The following is a 20,813-nucleotide window of genomic DNA, read 5'->3' as shown; positions in this document are numbered from 1 at the left end:
CCTTTATTTATAGGGGAAAACTAACCTTGAGATTTGTAACTTTTTCATAAATAGACATACACAATAGATGATAAAGTAGGTATTCACTATATATGGTAAAGTAGACATTCACTATATATGGTATATTTATAACACCCCCCCTTGAATGTCTAATTGATAGACAATGTGCCTCGTTAAAACCTTACTAGAAAAAATCAGTGGAAAAAAATCTAGTTAAGGAAAAAGAGTACACATCTCTAACAATACACATATAGGCTGCTTCATTAAAAACCTTATAAGGAAAATCCAGTGGGACAAAACCTCATAAGAAAAAAAGAGTACAACGCATATTAACTCCCCCTAATGAGATCATCCTTGAACCTTTGCATCCCGACCTTGTACATCATCTTCTTGAAAGTTGCAATTGAAGGAGACTTGATGAATAAAACAGCCACATTATCACTTGAACGAATCCGTTGCATGTTAATATCACCATTATTTTGGAGCTCATGTATGTAGAAAAGTTTTGATGAAGTGTGCTTCGTTCTATCTCCTTTTATGAATCCTCCATCAAGATATGTTATGCATGTTGCATTATTTTCGTATAAAATTAGGGGTACATTGTCACATTTCACGCCATATTTTTCTCGAATGATATGTCTCATGGATCTCAACCATACTCATTCTCGGCTTGCTTCATGAATAGTTATTATCTCATCATGGTTCGATAAAGTGTCTAGATAGACTGCTTTGTATATCTCTAAGATATGATAGTATCCCCACATGTGAACACACTGTATGTTTGAGAACGAGATTTATGCGGGTTAAATAAATATCCAGCATCAGCATAACCAATAAGATCGAGACTAAAATCTTTAGAATAAAATAAGCTCATGTGTTTGATCTCATTTCGATGTCTCCTAGTAGGAGTAGAAATATACCTTGCTAACATATTAACCGAAAAGGCTATAGGCCTTTTAGTATTTGTAAGGTACATAAGTGCACCAATTGCACTAAGATATGATACTTCATAACCAATTCAAATTGGTATATTTCTCATTTCAGCAAATAATCTTTTTGCTTTTGAAAACTCTCCAAGAGTTTCAATAATTTTCAAGCTATAAGCTTATACAATATAAGGATTCTAAATAAGTTTCCCAGAAACTTTTATATGCTTCAAGCATTTTGAATCCTTAAAGGTTTTTCACATACGTTTTGTCAAGTGACAATATCCAACATTTCATGAGTGACATCTTCAAGTGTCTTGACTGCAAATCAAATAAGTTTTACGCTTACCAAAATGCATCCTTTCATGTCACTTGATAATGTTTCTACGTCAGCATGCTTAAATAAATGTTGAATTCAGATCCTTGTAATGTTTACAATATTGCGCCAATGTGACATAACATTTTGAGATCTCATCACTTCATTATTTTCAGGTACCTGAACCTTTCATAAGGTTTTATGAATTATTATGTCGTAGACTTTTCAAAAGTATATTACCTTCTTATTATGATTATTTGCTCCTTATTCTTTTCAAGGATTATTTTATTTGGAACCGATTGGTCTATCATGCTTTACGCATGCGTAGACTTTAACCTTTAAGGACACAAAATAGGAGCACTTGTCGCTAAATATGAGATGCTTTTGGTATTTGACTTGAATTATCTTTTGAATGAGGATCTGATGATAATTCCTAACATATTTCATAGCTGCTTATAATCTTCCCCTTATGTTAGGAAAACTAACATACATCCTCCATCTTCTTTCAGGAATTCATCTTTGTGCATCATGGTATATTTATTAATTGTATACCGCACATCAAAACTATTAGATGGAATAGTTGGTTCCTGACCTTGAACCAATTGAGAGGAAAGAAATAATCATAATATATTGGTCTAATGCATACAAGTGCTATTGTATGCAATATATCATATTTCATACCAATACATGAAACTTTGTTCTCATTAGTAATAGTTCAGCTATTTATGGAAGACATTCAATGCTAAACCATCATCATCAAGATGAATTATCTTGATTACACAATCTGAAAATTATCCTCAATTTATATTGAACAAATAACTTTATGAATGTCAAACGTAGGTTGACCATGAATGTACATGTGATCATCTTATTGATGCATCTTTTCAACATATCACATGATAGGTGAACGGGCCCTTATTCACCTTTTATACTTTTCAGATATTAAGGGATCCAATCCCAAAATTATTTAGTTGGTCCAACCAACTTATCATGAGAACAAACAACATTAAAATCTCAAGAAGAATTTTTGAATTCTTCAATATGTATTTAATACTTAATATGCACATCTATGGGATGTCCCAATAGTTCATGTTAACTTATGAACTTTTATATTAGTAAACTCCAAGTTTACCATGACATGTATTTTTTTTTCTTTAGTAAATTTCATATTTACTATTACATGAATAAATTTAAGATTTACTACTTTAGAAGTAGATTTCAAAATTATTCTTCCCAGTTATTCTGCCTCTTTCGGAGGTGAGTTGTGATACCATCACAATCAAGTGCACGTTTGTATTGAAACAATCGAAATCCTCATTTCCCAGGAATGGAATATAATCGTGCCTTAAGCCTATCAAATTTTGATAGCTAATAACCTCTGTCATGATATTGCTACTTCAGGAGAAAATCGAGGCATACATATGATCTAGAGAATTTTTCTCTAACATATCTTATGATCATAATATGCGTGCGAAAATATCATTACTTTTGATGATCATTATTATATTGTCCCTCCACGCGTATATTCGTTCGTTCAATCACTTTTCTTCTTTCAGACATATTATGCACTGCTACCATATACACCTCAAGAATGAAGTAAGTTGTCATATTTCAGACTTATCATATATTGCTACCACATTCACTTCATGGAATAGAACATATTCAATGGGTCGAATTTCATGACTTTTCATTAAAAACACATTATTTTGCCCTAGTAATCATAATATCATCAATATGGTGCATTGAGATTCAAACTCAACATCTTACCCATATAAAGACATCTTAGACATAAATCGATGGGACTTAAACCCAACATATTATCATCCCTTTTGATAATATTATTCTTAAAGAATAAATTTAAAACATAAATGGTTTCAAACCAATTATTTTTCCTCAAATTCAATAATAATTATATTATTAGTAACAAAAGACAGATAACATAAGGAATAACTAAACTTAAAATTACCTTTAGATTTATAATCTCACCTATTTGGCAGAGACTCGTGCTGATAACATGTTATAAAATAAGAAAGAATAAAGAAGAGTAGAGAGAATAGAGAGAGAGTAATTCTTATTTCTCTTGAGGAATCTCTTGATGGGGTGAATTACAATGAAGCAAAACCCCATTATTTATAGAGAAAAACTAACCTTGAGGTTTGTAACTTTTCCATAAATAGACATACACAATATATGGTAAAGTAGGTATTCACTATATATGATAAAGTAGACATTCACTATATATGGTATATTTATAACAATTAGGATGTTGACACCATTTGACTTTTTTCATTATAAGCTATATTTATTATTCTTCAATTTTTGTTTCTCCTGATGTATAAATTCTCCTTACCATTCACAAACACTTTTATATGTAATTACTTAAATTGAGTAGTTAATTATACATCTCTCATTTATACAAATTAAAATATCAAAATAATAACATTAATGTTTCAGAAATATATACTTGAACAAAAATATATTCTTTTAAAAAAAATATTTTACTTGTTACAATCAATTACAATATTATTACCTTTTTAAAAATACAAATTAGTGTAATCTTGTTATGATATATATATCAATTATAGTGAATGTCTATCAAGATCTATTTGATGTCTATCAGGATTTGATGTATTTATCTTTTAGCGTGAAACTAGGGCAAATTCCCCCTATAAATGGAAGGGCTTCCTTCATTGTAAATCATCCCTCAAGAGAAGAAATAACAATTATTCTCTCTATTCTCTCTACTCTTATTCTTTATTCTTTCTTGTGTTATAAAACGTTATCATCACGAGACTCTACCGTCTCAAATTTGAAGGCTAAGGCTAAGGTATTTTTTTTATTTCTTCCTTTTTTCATATGGCTAACAATCTTACGAAATATGAGTTCGTTGCCCTTCAAAGTTCGGGCAAGAACTATATTTCATGGGTGTTGGATGCTGAAATCTACCTAAATGTTATGGGTCTTGGAGACGCCATAAAGAATAAAAATACAGCATCTAGTCAAAATTGTGCTAAGGCTATGCTTTTCTTGCATCATCATCTTGACAAAGTTTTGAAAATTGAGTACCTTACTACTAAGGATCCACTCGTATTGTGGAATAGTCTAAAAGAAAGGTTTAACCACTTAAAGATGGTCATCCTCCCAAAAGCACGATATGAGTGGATGCATCTAAGATTTCAAGACTACAAGTCTGTTCATGAATATAATTCTGCCATGTTCAGAATTTATTCTCAATTGAAACTTTGTGGAGAGAAGGTCAATGATAATGATATGATGGAAAAGACGCTCTATACTTTTCATGCCTCGAATGTGCTCTTACAACAACAATATCGAGAAAAAGGTTTCAAGAAGTATACTGAATTGAGTTCTCATCTTCTAGTGGCTGAACAAAATAATGATTTGTTGATGAAAAATCACGAGAACTGACCAACTGGATCTGTACCATTCCCTGAGGTGAATGATGTGCACGCTCACCATGATAGGCGTGGAAAAGGTCGTGGCCCTGGTCGTGGACGTCATCGTGGTCGTGATGACTAAAGAAGAAAGAGAGAAATCTCGAGGCTAACTTTCTCTTTGAAAATAATGTTGACATCACATGTTTGGATGTAACAGACTTTTTTGAGCACCCTGAAGGAAAGATTGATCACTTGATTGGTGATGGTTCCGTAAACATGAAAGAATGAATGATTTTATATTTTGTTTTATTTTTTTTGATAATAGTTAGTGAATAAAGAATCATGTAAAAGTAGTTGTTTGCATGAGTATTAGTTTTTGATTAATATTGATTGGTTCAATTATATTATTGTAGTTTATTATTGATTGAATTGAATTTTAATCTTATCATTTTTTTTAAAAGACGATAGTATAGAGGTTTACTTTTCGCATGAAAACAATACGTGGAATGCTTGCTTTGCATTCATTACAATGCAAAATTATCATTCTTTACAATGTTGTGCAAACAATATGATTAAGATTGCATTCTGCAATGTATTCTTTATATTAACATTCTTTAATATAATAATATTCTCATATGATTATGTAATATAATAATATTTTTATATTCTCATTTCGTAATACGATTACAATTGCATCTCGTACTAATTGGATATATTTCTTTTTAATTACTTAGTTAAAGTGTGATTAATATTTTTTTTTGTATTATAAGTTTTCACTTTGTACAAAGATTTAATATATATTTTATTTGTTGCATGTTATTTTATTTAAAGATATGGATAATTTTCAAGGAGATATTTGTTTGATTGATTCTGGCACTACACATACGATATTCAAAGACAAGAAATATTTCTCTCATCTAAACATGAACAAGACTAATGTTACTACAATTTTTGGTAGTGCTGATTTGATTGAAGGCTTCAGAAAAGTCATTATAATCTTGCCCAAGAAAACTAAACTCATCATAAATAATGCTATGTTCTCTCCCAAGTCTCAGAGAAACTTGATGAGTTTTAAAGATATCCGTGAAAATGATTATCATATCAAGACATTTGATGAGATGAATATTGAATATCTTGGTATGAGCAAGAATGTCTCTGGGCAGGCATGTGTTGTTGAAAATTTCTTACTTTATCTTCTAGCCTGTATTGGACAAAGATTTGTGCAATTGAGGCACATTCCATAGTAAACTGGAAGTTTACTGATTCCAATACTTTCGTACTTTGGCATGATCGCCTGGGACATCCAGGATCAATAGTGATGAGACGAATAAAAGAAAATTCAAATGGACATCCATTAAAGAACTTGAAGGTTCTTTGGAATGGTGAATTTTCATGTAATTCTTGTTATCAAGGCAAGTTGATTGTGAGACCATCGCCAACAAAAGTTGGGATTGAGTCCCCCGGGTTCTTGGAACACATACATGGGGACATTTGTGGACCAATTCACCCACTAAGAGGGTCGTTTAGATACTTCATGGTCCTAATAGATGCTTCTTCTAGATGGTCTCATGTGTGCCTTTTATCATCTCGCAACTTGGCATTTGCAAAATTGTTGGCACAAATAATACGATTACGGCACAATTTTCTGATAATCAAATCAAGTTTATTCGCCTTGATAATGTTGCAGAATTTCATCCCAAGAATTTAGTGACTATTGCTTATCGATCGGGATAAGAGTGGAACATCTTGTACCCCATGTTCACACTCAAAATGGCCTTGTTGAGTCATTAATTAAACGTCTGCAGTTGATAGCAAGACCATTACTAATGATAACTAAGTTGCCCACTTCTGTTTGGGGTCATGCAATTTTGCATGCTGCAACACTTATTCGTCTTAGACCGACAAATTAACATAAATTTTCTTCGTTGCAATTGGTTCTGGGTCAAGAGCCTAATATATCTCATTTGAGAATTTTTGAGCACGGTGTTTATATGACGATAGCACCACCAAACCGCACCAAGATGGGCCCCCAAAGAAGATTAGGAATTTATGTTGGGTTTGAATCACCCTCCATTATTTGCTATCTTGAATCATTAACGGGAGATACGTTCACTGCTCGATTTGCAAATTATCGGTTTGATGAAATATTTTTTCCAAAATTAAGGGGAGAAGATAGTGACATCAAAAGAGAAATTTTGTGAAAAAATTCATCACTATCTCATCTTGATCCACGTGCTTCTATTTGTAAGAAAGAAGTACAAAAGATTATTCATCTGCAGAGAATTGCAAATCAAATGCCAGACGCATTTACAGATTTAAAAAGGATCACTAAATCACATATTCCTGCAGAGAATGTCCCAATTCGAATTGATGTCCCTAAAGGACCATCCACTAGTGTCATAGCTAATGAATCTAAAGCACGCTTGAAGCGTGGCAGACCATTAGGTTCTAAGGATCGAAATCCTTAAAAAAAAAAATCAAGCTGACACTACGAAAGATCCACATACGGAAGTTCAAGATTTGAGCAATGTTGATATCCTTGAAGGAATCAATGAGCCTGAGACTCAAGAAAATAAGGAACTAACCATAAATTCAAGTGATGTTGAAACTAATCTGAATCAATCTGAAATAATAGTGGATTATGTCTTTGCATTTAATGTTGCAATGAAAATCATGCAAAATAGTGAGGATTTTGAACCTCGATCTATCACAGAATGTCAATAAAGAATTGACTGGCCAAAATGGCAAGAAGCAATTCAATCTGAATTGAATTCGCTTGCCAAATGTGAAGTTTTTGGACCCATAGCTCAAACACCTGATGGTGTTAAGACTGTTGGCTATAAATGAGTCTTTGTGTGAAAAAGAAATAAAAAAATGAAATACAAATATATAAAGCACTCCTTTTTGCACAAGAATTTTCACAACGGCCTGGTGTCGATTATGATGAGACATACTAAAAGTAAATATCCAATAATATTATTTAATTTAAGAAACCAATGAATAATTTAGCATTTTATGTTAATTTTATCCTTACATTAGATACTATTAATTATCTAATGCATTTTTAAAATATTATATTTATTATATTTAAATAATAATATGATAAAATTATTCTTATTATTAATTGTTAAATTAATAATAAACAAGTAAAAAAAATTTTAAACCTCAAGTTCCTAAAATCTTCATTTTTTCTTGAATACATGTCAAGTTAAACAATACTCCAACAACATAAAATATGGTAAAGGAGAACACCCTTCATTTCTAAATATAAATTTGAATATATACATTTTGTTTAGCCATTTAATAAAAATAATAATATTAAAAAGTATACTAAATTAAAATAAATATTTTTAAAAATAAAGTAATTTCTTTTTAAATGGAAGAAATATTACTATTATATAGAAGAGATAAATCAAGGACTTTGGTAGTCCTTACAAAAATTTTCAATTAAATTTTAATCTTTTCAATTAATTATTTTTATGTCATGATTTTATCTTTTGAAATCAAATTTAATTTTTGTCCTTATAATTTACTTTTTAAAAGTTCTTTACCTTATAATTTTGAAGGTCTTTTTAGTTTTTTAATTCTTTAGTTTCGAAATTTGATAGGCACTCATTGACCTGAATTAATATTTAGGCGTCATGTTTAATTTTTTATGCATAAAGTGGATCATCATTTTTTAATTAATTCAGGCGTCATGTTTAATTTTTTATGCATAAAGTGGATCATCATTTTTTTTAGAAAGCAACATCACTTAGCAAACATAAATACCTAATTAGCCTACTCAATTTATGTTTCAATTAATTACAATTTACAATCCATAATCTAATTTAACTATGTTACACCCTCTCTCTCGCTACTCTCCTTCCATCTCTCCCAATCTCGTCGTGTGTTACCATATTTATATCAGTTGTATTCGATTCTTATGACTAGCTACATATGATTGTATTTTTATATTTTCTTGAATTTATTTTATACGGTCCTATATTATATATAGTTTAATCATAACATTTAATGAAATCAGGTATCATATCTTTTGCATTTTATATTTGCTAATACAAATACAGTTGATATAAATACAATAGCTACAACGGCTACGAGTTGTAATTTTTGAAACTATAGCTATGCAGGCCTAATTTTTCCTATACCTATGCTATTTTTGAAAGTTTTTATTTTTTTTAAAAAAAGAATTTCTATATGAACTTTTGCTATTGATTTATATAATAACTGTTTATGAATCTCTCTGTACTCTTATTTAAATTATTTTTACTTCTTCATCTTAAAATATTTAGTATTATTTTCCATTTTTGAGGACCAAATTACATAATTTTTTATTGATATTTTGAGATTGTTTTCACTATATTAATGGAATAATTGATATTTATAGTACTTTCCATATAATTTTTATATATTTAAATTTTAATTTTAAATATTTAGTTAATCTAATTCAATTTAACTTTAAAGATTATGCAAATATCTTTCGAAAAAATATGTGATGGGATGAAAAAATATATATTATATGATCTTCACCGAGTTGTAAATATTTTACGCACTTAAAAGTATAAATCATATTATTTTATAAGATATCAAACTACTTGTATCTCGTTATTTTGACATTTGTTAATTCCCCAGTTAGACTTCTTTTCTGTTGCATAATATTTTCTCTAAAAATAACTAACTATGTGGTTACTTTTATTGATAATTATGAAGATTTATGAATAAGGCATGCTTAACTGCTATTAGCTTAGATCATATCAGGGGCAGAGCTACGATATAATATGAGGGTTCGAATGAACTCAGTAATTTTTTACGTAGATTTTACATTTACATTAGAAATATCAGTACATTAATATAAATTTTACTGTCAGCGAACCCCCTTGCAAAAGTAATGATATGGTTCAATGGTACAGTAGAGCGCTGAGCGTGTGAAGTCACTCTTTCTTGCGAGTTATGTGTTCGACACCTACTTTTGACCTTTTTTTGTGTCTTTTTCCTTAGATAAAGCTGCATTACAGAATTCTTTTTAGGGAAAGTGACAATTTGGCTTCTTAAGTTATATCTTAATTTGAGCTTTTATTCCTCGTATTATTGAACAAACCACATATGACTTTCATTTAAATAAATTATGTAATTTTGATCCTTAAACTAACCAAACTAATGGAATTAAGTAAACTTTAACATAATACTCATTTTTTAAAAAAGCAAAAAAATATTGGGAGAAGGAGAGGAACAAGATCACATATCTCTCCATTTCCTCCATTAATGTTGCTAGTTACGAAAGTTTGATCATCTCCTTCCCGTCTTTGATTTTATTGAAGATCGTAATGCTCTATATCGAATAATATAAGAATCAAAAGCGGAAATAAGCTATAACATTAGGACTAATGTTGCTTTTTTCCCCTTTCTTTTTAAAACGGTAATAGTTTCTTTTTTTCATGAACACAGGTCTGCTTGTATGTTTTTCTCGACAACATAGTCAAATTTTCTAAAACAAATAATAACATAAAGGAAAAAAACATAATATTTTTTGAGTCATTTTAGAAAATTGTTAAGTGGGAAAAGTAAGAATTTTAACAATTAAAAGTTTCACAATTTCATTATCAAAGTTACTAATCTTTTCATCAACTAAATAATCGATTTTATAATGGGACGGGCTCAATGTCCAAGATTTTATTAGGACTCAATATCCAGATAGACATATTTCCCTAAATTTAAGAAAAATGGCTTCTTTTCATAAAGTGAGGAAAACATTTTTCAAAACATTCTTTCAACCTTATATCCCAACTTCCCACCTCGATCCGAGTCTCGAGAATTAATTCTCGACTTAGGATTCGAATCCCGACCTCGACCCAACTCCCAACCCCAACACTCGACACCCTAAGTGAGATCCAACTCTCGACTCGAGACAGAGGACCTGTGATTCAGTATCGGGAGCTTAGGCTCGAGTCAAGATTCGGGATTGAGATTCGGGGCCAGTTCATGAGTTGGGGTCGAGATTAGGTTTCGGGTTAGGATTCAAGGTTGTGTCCTCGATCCAAAGTCGAGGTCGGAATTTGAGGTTAGATCTCAGTCGGGGTCAAGACCCATGTCCCATATCTTGAATCAAGAGTCGAGGTCGATCGGTTCTTAAGTCCTCGATCGGGAGTCAAATTCCTAATTGAGAGTCGAGTAGGTCCAGGTCAGGATTGGGTCTCAATTTAAGAGTCAAACTCGAGTCCCGAATTAGAAGTTATGGAAGTGGGTCGAGATCGGTACTTGGCTAGCTAGTCGGGCTTGAGTCCCAAGTCTAGGTCAGATCTTGAGTCCTAAGTCTCGGGCAGGAGTTGAATCTTGGCTCGGGTCTAGAGTTGATTTTCAGATTAAGGTAGGGAATCGAGAGTCAGTAATTTGGTGTGGGGGGTTAAACTTAGATATCATGTTGGGGTTGAATTTGGTGTCAATATTTTTTTTATTAACTAAACACTAGAAAATAAGCAAGAAAATCAAATATTTTTTCAAGAAAATTTTTTTCTTCATACTGTCACAACCCTTTTTCGACTCCAAAAAAAAGATATGTATTTTAAGTTCGAAAGGATTTTATTATTAAGGTGACAAAAATGAAAATTTTGTTTCGAAAAAAAAAGGATTATTTACATTATTTTTTTTCCTTATTTAGAGTCGCCACTTGGCATAATCCGGTGTGCCAAGTCACCTTTGGAAAATCCTTTTCGAAACGGTTTGACTCTAAAAACTGATCCGCGAATAGAGATTTCGGCTAAGGAATTCTGTTGACCGAGGGGAAGGTGTTAGGCACCCCTCGATCCCGTGGTTCGACCACGGTCGCTTGGTGGAGCGTATCGGCTAATTTGACATTACAAATGTACAAACCACATAAACACACAAAAACAAGCAAACAAACAAATCACACAAAATTCAAAACAAACCAAAATAATGTTCAGTCCAAATTATACAATCCAAAATAAAAGAGGTGTTGAAATATAAAACATATTCTATTCTAAACTAATCCTAAACTAAATTCCACCCGACGTTCCGGGCCTTGATCACGAGCCTCCTTTGTGTACATGCTACTTCGGGGCATTCTCCGGATAAATCAATATAAATTCTTCGGGGCATTTCCCGGCCAAATGAGTACGATTTAAACTTTTTGTGCAATAAAGTAGAAAGTACCATTCATGCACATATTCAAACACTCCAACAAATCGTTATTCCTAAATTTTCCTACCCGGCCTACGTTTGCCTACCAAGTTCAACGTATCACAATTCTATCATGTTCAACATTATCAATACATCAAAATTAATCAATATTCATTTTCCTCCATTTTTAATTTCAACCACGTGATTAACTCATTTCAATACACAATCCACCAATCGAGAATAACGAAAATTCACTAATCATGCTTAGCACATCACACACCCAAATGTCACCAACAGTTCACATCAACAAACAAACCACGGTATCGAATCACACGCAATTACAATCACATAAGAATTAAATAAAAGAGAAGAAAGAATTGGACCTTAAATTTGAAGCTTTCAAACTCAATGTTATTCGAATAAAGAGAGTCCGCACCCGGAAACCTCGAACCGAACCTTAACACCAACAATTCAACTCGACAAATATGACCCGTTCACCGTCACTTTTCACGCCGCTACTGTTCATTAGTACTGTTCATCAGTTACTGTTCACCGGCACCCCTTTTTTTGTTGTTGTTGTTCTTGTTCTTGTGAGGAAGATTATTTTGTGATTGTTGTTATTGTGGAGAAGATGATGATCAAAGTATGAGCCTTCCTTTTTCCTTCTTAGAATTTTTTTTTTATAATGGGCATGGATTTGTTATCATGTAGGAATTTTAGTGGGTCCCCCATATATTCTTTCTTTTAGTTTGTTATTGTGAGGATAAAAATGTGATTGGGTAGGGAGGTGGAAGCTTTTGATTGGGTAGGTTGTTAGGATAAGATAAGTTAGTTAGAGGTATTGTTTTTTGTTTATTTTTGTATTTTTGTGGGATATAATTACATGGGGTTGGACACATGGTAAGGTGAACTAAAAATGAATATAATTAGACTTTGGGAGGGACAAAATTAGGTGTCTACATCATGCCCCCTTTAAATGTAAGTGTTTTCAGTCAAAAAAGTAGACAGCGAGACCAAATTTTGACCCGACCATAATTCAAAGAAAGAAACAGAAGGAAGAAGGACAACCGGGTCTTGACTTAAGACATCCTACCTACCCAAGTTATGAGAGAATCAAGTCACGGGCATTTCAAAGGATTGGAAAGAGAAGGACTATGCCGAGTTGGAGAGTCGAGTGAGGTTCCGTCGAGGTTCCAGTCCGCGGCTCTGTTATTACATCAAAAATGAAAATTACAAGTTAAAAACATAAATGAAATTACAAAATCCTATCTATGTAGCTTCTTCTGGACTTTTGACTTGAGTTTCATCACCCTATTCTTCAGGCGGGCTCCTGACTTGCTATTTCTTTAAATTGTTGCTTGCCTTTCAATTTCTTCACCCTGTTCTTCAGGCGGGTTCCTGACTTTCTATTTCATCAACTTGTTGCCATTCTTTCAACTTCTTCACCCTGTTCTGCAAGCGAGCTCCTGACTTGATATTTTTCAATCTGTTTAACTTTCAATTTCTTCACCTTGTTGCTTAGTTTTCCATTTATTCGCCCTGTGCTTCAGGTAGGCTCCTGAAATCACATCAAAACTAAAAACAAAATTATCCCAAACAAATATTATTATAAAGAATTTTTATTTGCCAGAAAAGCAAAGTTTCAAAAACAGAAATTGAATTTTTGCCCCAGTTTATCATCAGAAGACTTTTGGAAAAGTCACATCATACCTACTTGCATGTTGCAATAATGAATCAAGACTCTGACCAAGAAATGCATCTCTTTAGAGTACAATTGAATAAGCAAGACTAGGAAGTGTGTCTCTTAAGAATTAAAGTGAGGGACTCTAACTAGAAAATGTGTCTTCTAGAGATACAAGTTTAAGTTAAAAGTGTGTCACCTAACAAATAAAAACTAGCAAGAAAGTGCATCTCCTAAGGATTAAGTGCAATAACTCGACTAGAAAGTGCATTTTCTAGAAATCAAGACTCAAGTTAGAAAGTGCATCACCTAAAAATTCGAAATACCCAATTAAGAAAGTGCATCTCTTTACCAATGTTGCTTAAATTATCAAAATGAGGAAGTACATCACCTAAAAATCAAAATTCAAAATACCCAATCAAGGAAGTGCATCTCCTTACTAATGTTGCTTGAATTATCAAAACAAGAAAGTGCATCTCCTTACCAATGTCGCTTGAATTACTCAAACAAAGAAGTGTGTCTCCTCACAAATGCTTCTTGAATTAAACAAACAAAGAAGTGCATCTCCTTACCAACACCGCTTGAATTACCAAAATAAGGAAGTGCGTCTCCTAACAAATTTTGCTTGAATTAACCAATCAAGGAAGTACGTCTCCTTACAAATGTCGATCGAATTACCGAATAAGGAAGTGCGTCTCCTAACAAATGTCTCTTAAATTACTCAAACAAGGAAGTGCATCTCCTCACAAATGTTTCTTGAATTAACCAAATAAAGGAAGTGCATCTCCTTACAATATTGCTTGAATTGTCATAACAAGGAAGTACATCTCCTTACAAATGTTGCTTGAATTACCCAAACAAGGAAGTCCATCTCCTTACCAACACCGCTTGAATTACCAAAATAAGGAAGTGCGTTTCCTAACAAATTTTGCTTAAATTAACCAATCAAGGAAGTGCGTCTCCTTACAAATGTCGATCGAATTACCAAATAAGGAAGTGCGTCTCCTAACAAATGTCTCTTGAATTAATCAAACAAGGAAGTGTGTCTCCTCACAAATATTTCTTGAATTAACCAAATAAAGGAAGTGCATCTCCTTACAATATTGCTTGAATTATCCAAACAAGGAAGTGCGTCTCCATGGCTTTGAATATCAAATATGTGCAGCAATATTACCTGTTGCATTTGAAAAAGTGAGAATATTACGGCCTTTGATGTTTAGGCTTTGAAATCCTTGATTCGAAGGTAGCATGTGTTCCTGTTTCATACAAAGAAAACTTGTTAGTTTAAGAACATGGTGGCTGGTTTGCGGCTTTGGCTTTTGTGGAAATCGCTCTTGCCCCTGTCACATTAATCTTGCTTTCGACCATTAGCATATGCCATTGACTTCCTGCATCATTGATCCGAACTCAAATTATTAAGAGTTCTTCTGAAACAAACACAGTATCTTTGCTTTGCCATGCTTCTCAGATAAATTCTTTGAACCTTGGTATTTTCATGAATTCCCAGAAGTTTCTGTTGACACAACTTTCTGCATGCCTTATTTCGGCTCACAATCATGTCTCTTTCATGTGCTGGCTTTTGTCTTGCTTTCTGCAATTGAAGAAGCTGGTAACCAGTTTTGAAATCTTTGCTCACTTGTTTCGACATATACTCGACTCAAAGATAAGAAAAAGAAAATGACAGTGATTTTTATTTGGACAACTGACCCAGGAAAAATAAAAATAAAAATATAAAGAAGAAAGAAAAGACAATGAATGTCCCCATTTGAAACAAAGAAATGAAAAATTTATCTAAAAATGACTGTCAACTCTAATGATTATGCCATGCATTTTGGATTAATCTGCCTGATCTTTCCATCCACACCTTCCACCAGTTGTTATTGGGTTAATGGCCTTGAAACTGAGTTGCTTCCTTGGGCCAATTACATTCGGAGACCTCATTCGGCTAGTGGCACCTTGAAGGGTTTTCACCGACAAACCTCTCTTATTTTTCTCTCAGCTCACCATCGTCTTATGGTGCCCGTAAGGGTTTTCACTGAGAAGACTCTCTCATTTTTATTTCTCTTAACTTACCATCGCCTTACGGTGCCCATGAGGTTTTTCACCAATAAGACTCTCTCATTTTTATTTCTCTCTTGATTCCTTGTGCTGAGAAAGACAGTTAGTTCCCAAATACATCATCATATCCCTTGCATGCTTTGCCTTAACATCCCCAAAGATTGATCTGAAGGTCTTTCTTTGGTTGTAACTTAGCTATTGGATAGGGTTAGAAAGAAAGGATGGCATGAGGCTCAAACGACACTTGAAGTGGGTTAGGACTTACAACTTTTGGAATCAACTCAAACAATGAGGATTAACTCATGCCCTAGTTTCTTTTGACTGGGTGATTCTAAATTGTTTATTTGGTTGGACCGAGCCTTTAGTAAGGCAGCCTACGTATCTCACCCCTGAGAGAGGAGAATCAGGTCACGCGTAGTTCTGGCAACTTGTCCTTTTGCTTTGATCTGATTTTTTTTTATTCGCTCTTTTCATTTTGCGATTCTTTTTTTCTAACTCTATTTTTCTTGACACTCTTTTTTTTTGGAAACATTTTTGTCTCTTTTTTGTAACTTTTTGACTTTATCTTTTTACTCGACACTATTCTTTGAACTTTGATTATTCTATCTTGATTCCAAAAGAGGGGTATGAAAGAAAATATCACTAAGGCTCAAATGGGGTAAACAAAGGATGACACAATATTTGGATAGCAGAATGAAATACCTTCATCATATCAATCCTTAAGAATGCAAGTACATACTATGCAATTGAAAGTGAGAGATGAAGATCATTTGCGACATCTTTTTAAGCAGATTGAGTCTGTGCGTCACTACTTCTTCTGTAAACTCTACCTTTGTTGTACATTCCTCATATCAAATGACTCATGCTTTCGTGGAGCTGATTATCTTCTTGTTTCTCTTGATATAACGATCACACGTCCACTATTTGACCTAATTGGGACTTGCCTTTCGATCGATGACCAAGTTGTTCTTGTGATTCTCAAAATAATTGCCTTAACTTGTCACCAAATGTCTCAGCGCTCTATCTATTTTTTCATATGCTCTCTTTTTCTAACTTTAACTCTCTGATTCAATGTTCATGCTTAAACTAGATTTAAAGATCTGGCTGAAAATTTCACTAGCATGTCATATCACTAAAGTTAACACAAAATGTCCTATGTAAAGAAAACAAACAAACAACACATATTTAAAACACAAAGGAAAATGAGACACTTCATTTAGTCAAAACAAAAGATAAAAGGGTTTGAACATAAACAACAAAAGGATAAAACAAGATAGATCCCAAACTACAACCCTGAAATAATTCGGAGAACAGAAAATAAAACAAAACAAGCTACCAAACTCCTTCCTACTAAGGAGAAGGGTGACTTCTCAATTGCTCAGCCTGACATCTTAGCCACTGGTTTGCATATCAACATGACTAGAGCTTTCCTCACTGTCAATGTTCTGCACCATGATTGATTTATCTTGAATCATCTTTTCAATTTCTCTTTTCAAAGTACGACAATCTTCAATACTGTGACTCTGAACATCAGAATAATATGTACATCATACATAAGGATCAAAACTTCTTGAATGTGGGTCAGAAGTATACCCAAGGAGAGGAGTGATCATGCCATGCTGTACCAATCTCTGGAATAAACTTGCATACGACTCTCCAATCGGTATGAAGTTATCCCTCGACTTCTGTCTCATTTCATTATTTGGCTTAAATTGAAAACCAGACCTAGAAGGGCTTCGATATGTATATGGAGCTGGAGGACAACTCGACAGAGTTGGCGCGCTCCAGTGTGGGTAAGATGGGGTTGAACATATGGTTGCGCATTATACACTTGATATGGAGATGGAGGAATGAAATATAATGGATTTTGGGAAAGATTCTGTGGAAATTGGCCATAAACTTGGGTTTGAGCCAGTGGATAACGATGATATGGTCCTCTTACCCGTGCCTGTTGTCCAACTATAATGGCAGATGCATCTTCCTCATTCTTCTTTCCTCCAACACTTCCCGAACTTTTTTGAATTGCTTGAGTAGTCGCTTTCAATGTTGCAAAACTTACTATGCGACCGTTCTTAATTCCATCCTCTATCATCTCCCCCATTTTGAGGACCTCAATGAACGGCTTGCCTAATGCAGGTAACAAGTGTTGATAATATATTTCGTCCTGCGCTTGAATAAACACCTCCACTATTTTGCTTTCTTTCATTGGCGGTTTTACTCTAGCAGCTTGTTTGCGCCATCTGATCGCATACTCCCTGAAGCTCTTAGTATTCTTCTTTGTTATACTAGTTAGGGATTTTTCATCAGTGATCAACTCCACATTGTATTGAAATTGTTGCACAAATTTGTTAGCTAGGTCATCCCAACTAATCCATTTGTCAATGTCTAGGTCAACCAACTATTCTGAAGCTAAACCTGAAAGACTCTTACCGAAATATGCCATGAGTAATTCTTCCTTCCCTCCAGCTCTCCTTAGCTGATTGCAATAGCGTCTCAAATGTGCTACAGGATCGCCATGTCCATCATACTTCTCAAACTTCGGCATTTTAAAACCAAGAGGAAGATATACACCAGGAAACATGCACAGATCTTTATATGAGACACTTTTGTACCTCCCAAGTCCTTGCAAGTTTTTCATAGTCAGCTCCAAACTTCTCAATTTTCTAGTTATTTTCTCTTGTTCTTCTGTCTAACAGGCTTCTCAGTGTTAGGAGAAAATTCAGGCGGTTGAGGGCAATCGTAAGGACCAGTCGACTTAAATGTAAGCTCGAGAGCATAATGCTGATCACTAAAAATATTCAATGCAGGCTCTCTTGTAGAGTAGGGAGGCACAACTTGTGGATGAACATAAAAAATAGGAGCTTCAGGTGGGTGTGGCGTCGTAAAAACATGAACAGCAACTGGAGCCGAGTATGTGGTAATCTTGGATTGGGGAGTGAGGAAATAAACATTGAAAGTGGTTGGATATTGTTGCCCTGGAGTCGATCCTGATGCATGTTGTGGCATATCAACAAAAATGGGAAATTGTGCATGTGACACGGGAGGCAAGCTAGAAAGATATTCTAGATTATCAGTGGGAACTGGAGGAGGCGGCGACCCATTAGCCCAAGCTCGATGCATTTCTGTTATTTGCCACCTTATTTTCCGAATCTCTTCATTATCTCCTACATTCTCATTCCCCGAACTCCCTATCTGATTAGTGACCACTAACTCGGTATCCTTGTTGGCCATAACTTCCTCTGTGACTTGGAGCAATATGGAGGACCAGCCAAAATGCCACAAACCAACCACCTTAAACTAACTGGACAAGAGATAGCAAATGCGTTAGAGTTCAACAATTTGTTAAACCTATTTTTTTAAAAGGTCACCGAACCCAAGAAGGGGGCCTACGTATCTCACCCCCTTGAGAGGAGAATCAGGTGTGCGTAGTTCGTGAAGTCTTGCCAAAATGGCCAATTAAACTCTTTTTTCATTCTTTTCCTTGAAACTTTGAGAAGAAAAGAAAATAACAATTTGTCAAAAGAATTGACAAAAATCTTTTTGCATTTTTCACTTTTAAAATATCTATACAAAATGAAACCTATGATTACCAAAGAAAAATCTTTTTGGGTTTTTCAATTTTGAATTTCATATGAAAATGAAACTTGAAACTATTAAAGTAGAATCTTTTTGTAGTTTTCTTTTGAAGATGTATATGAAACACCTACTCTAAATAAAGAGTGAAGAAAATCTTTTTTTTTTGAATTTTGTTTTTATTTCTATACAAAATAAAACCTATGATTACCAAAGAAAATCTTTTTGGGTTTTCAATTTCGAATTTCATATAAAAATAAAAATTGAAACTATTAAAGAAAAATCTTTTTACAGTTTTCTTTTAAAGAAATATATGACATCTACTCTAATAAAGAGTGAAGAAATTTATTTTTTTTTGAATTTTTCAAATAAGGTCCCCGAACCAACAATAGGTTGCCTACGTATCTCACATTCCGAAAGAGGAGAATCAGGGGTGCGTAGTTCGTCCATATTGGACAAATAAAGATTAACTAACAGACTGACCCTAACTTAAGAGACACAACCAAAGACCGATAAATAAAAGAAAATAGCAAAAAAAATTGGGCTTTTAATTTGACACCAACAATTATGAAAGAAAAATCTTTTTTTTTTTGAAATTTTTGAATTATGAATGCGTGGTAAAGGAATAAGAAGATTTTTTTTTTGATATTTTCGTTATATGAAATGTACAAAACTTCTACCATTTTTTTTTATTATATATTTTTTGCATTTTCCTTTATAAAACCTCCTATTGTAAAAAAAATCTTTCTTTTTTTTGAAATTTTTGAATTGTGAAAAACAAAAGCCGTAAAGAACTCTAAAAACTACAAAACTCTTTTTCGGACTAATTTTTTTTTTTGTTCACACACTTTACTTTCTAACACATGCTTTACCCCACATCAGTCTGTCAAATGACCACGTTATCCTCAAAGATGAAACATTTAGCATGTAGGAATGCTTTAGAGGTAAGTCTCCTACAAAGGACCAAGTGGACCTGCTAGCTCTCAATATGATGCACATAAGCATGACCTAAAGGCTGACCTACGCTGAGGTTCACTAACAAGGCCGTTCGGGGGAGCATATGGTTGATAGTGGCTGCTTAGCTTTCCACCTACTCCATACATCTAACGGTTTCCCCCCTAAAATAAAGGTGACTCAACTAGAGTTCGTGCACACGACGTGCGCTCCAAGACTTGTTGCGGAAAGAATGACTCGGGTTATGCACATGATGTCAGATATAAAAGCGGTAACACATAGGATAAATACTGTAAACAAAGAGAACAAAAACGCACAAAAGTGAAAACACAAACAAAAATCACAAACAACGCTTATACACTCGTAATGCCAAACAAAGCCGATACGACTACAAAAAAGCTCGAATTCTGAAATAATCCCCAGCAGAGTCGCCAGAGCTGTCACACCCTTTTTTCAACTCCAAAAAAAAGATATGTATTTTAAGTTCGAAAGAGTTTTATTATTAAGGTGACAAAATTGAAAAATTTATTTCGAAAAAAAAAAGGATTATTTGCAATATTTTTTTTTCTTATTCAGAGTCGTCACTTGGCATAATCCGGTGTGCCAAATCACCTTTGGAAAATTCTTTTCGAAATGGTTTGACTCTAAAAACTGATCCGCGAACAGAGATTTCGGCTAAGGAATTCTATTGATCGAGGGGAAGGTGTTAGGTACCCCTCGATCCTTTGTTCGACCACGGTCGCTTGGTGGAGCGTATTGGCTAATTTGACATTACA

Source organism: Capsicum annuum, chromosome 6, assembly GCF_002878395.1.
Source record: "Capsicum annuum cultivar UCD-10X-F1 chromosome 6, UCD10Xv1.1, whole genome shotgun sequence".
NCBI classification, from domain to species: domain Eukaryota; kingdom Viridiplantae; phylum Streptophyta; class Magnoliopsida; order Solanales; family Solanaceae; genus Capsicum; species Capsicum annuum.
This window is presented reverse-complemented; position numbering follows the sequence as displayed.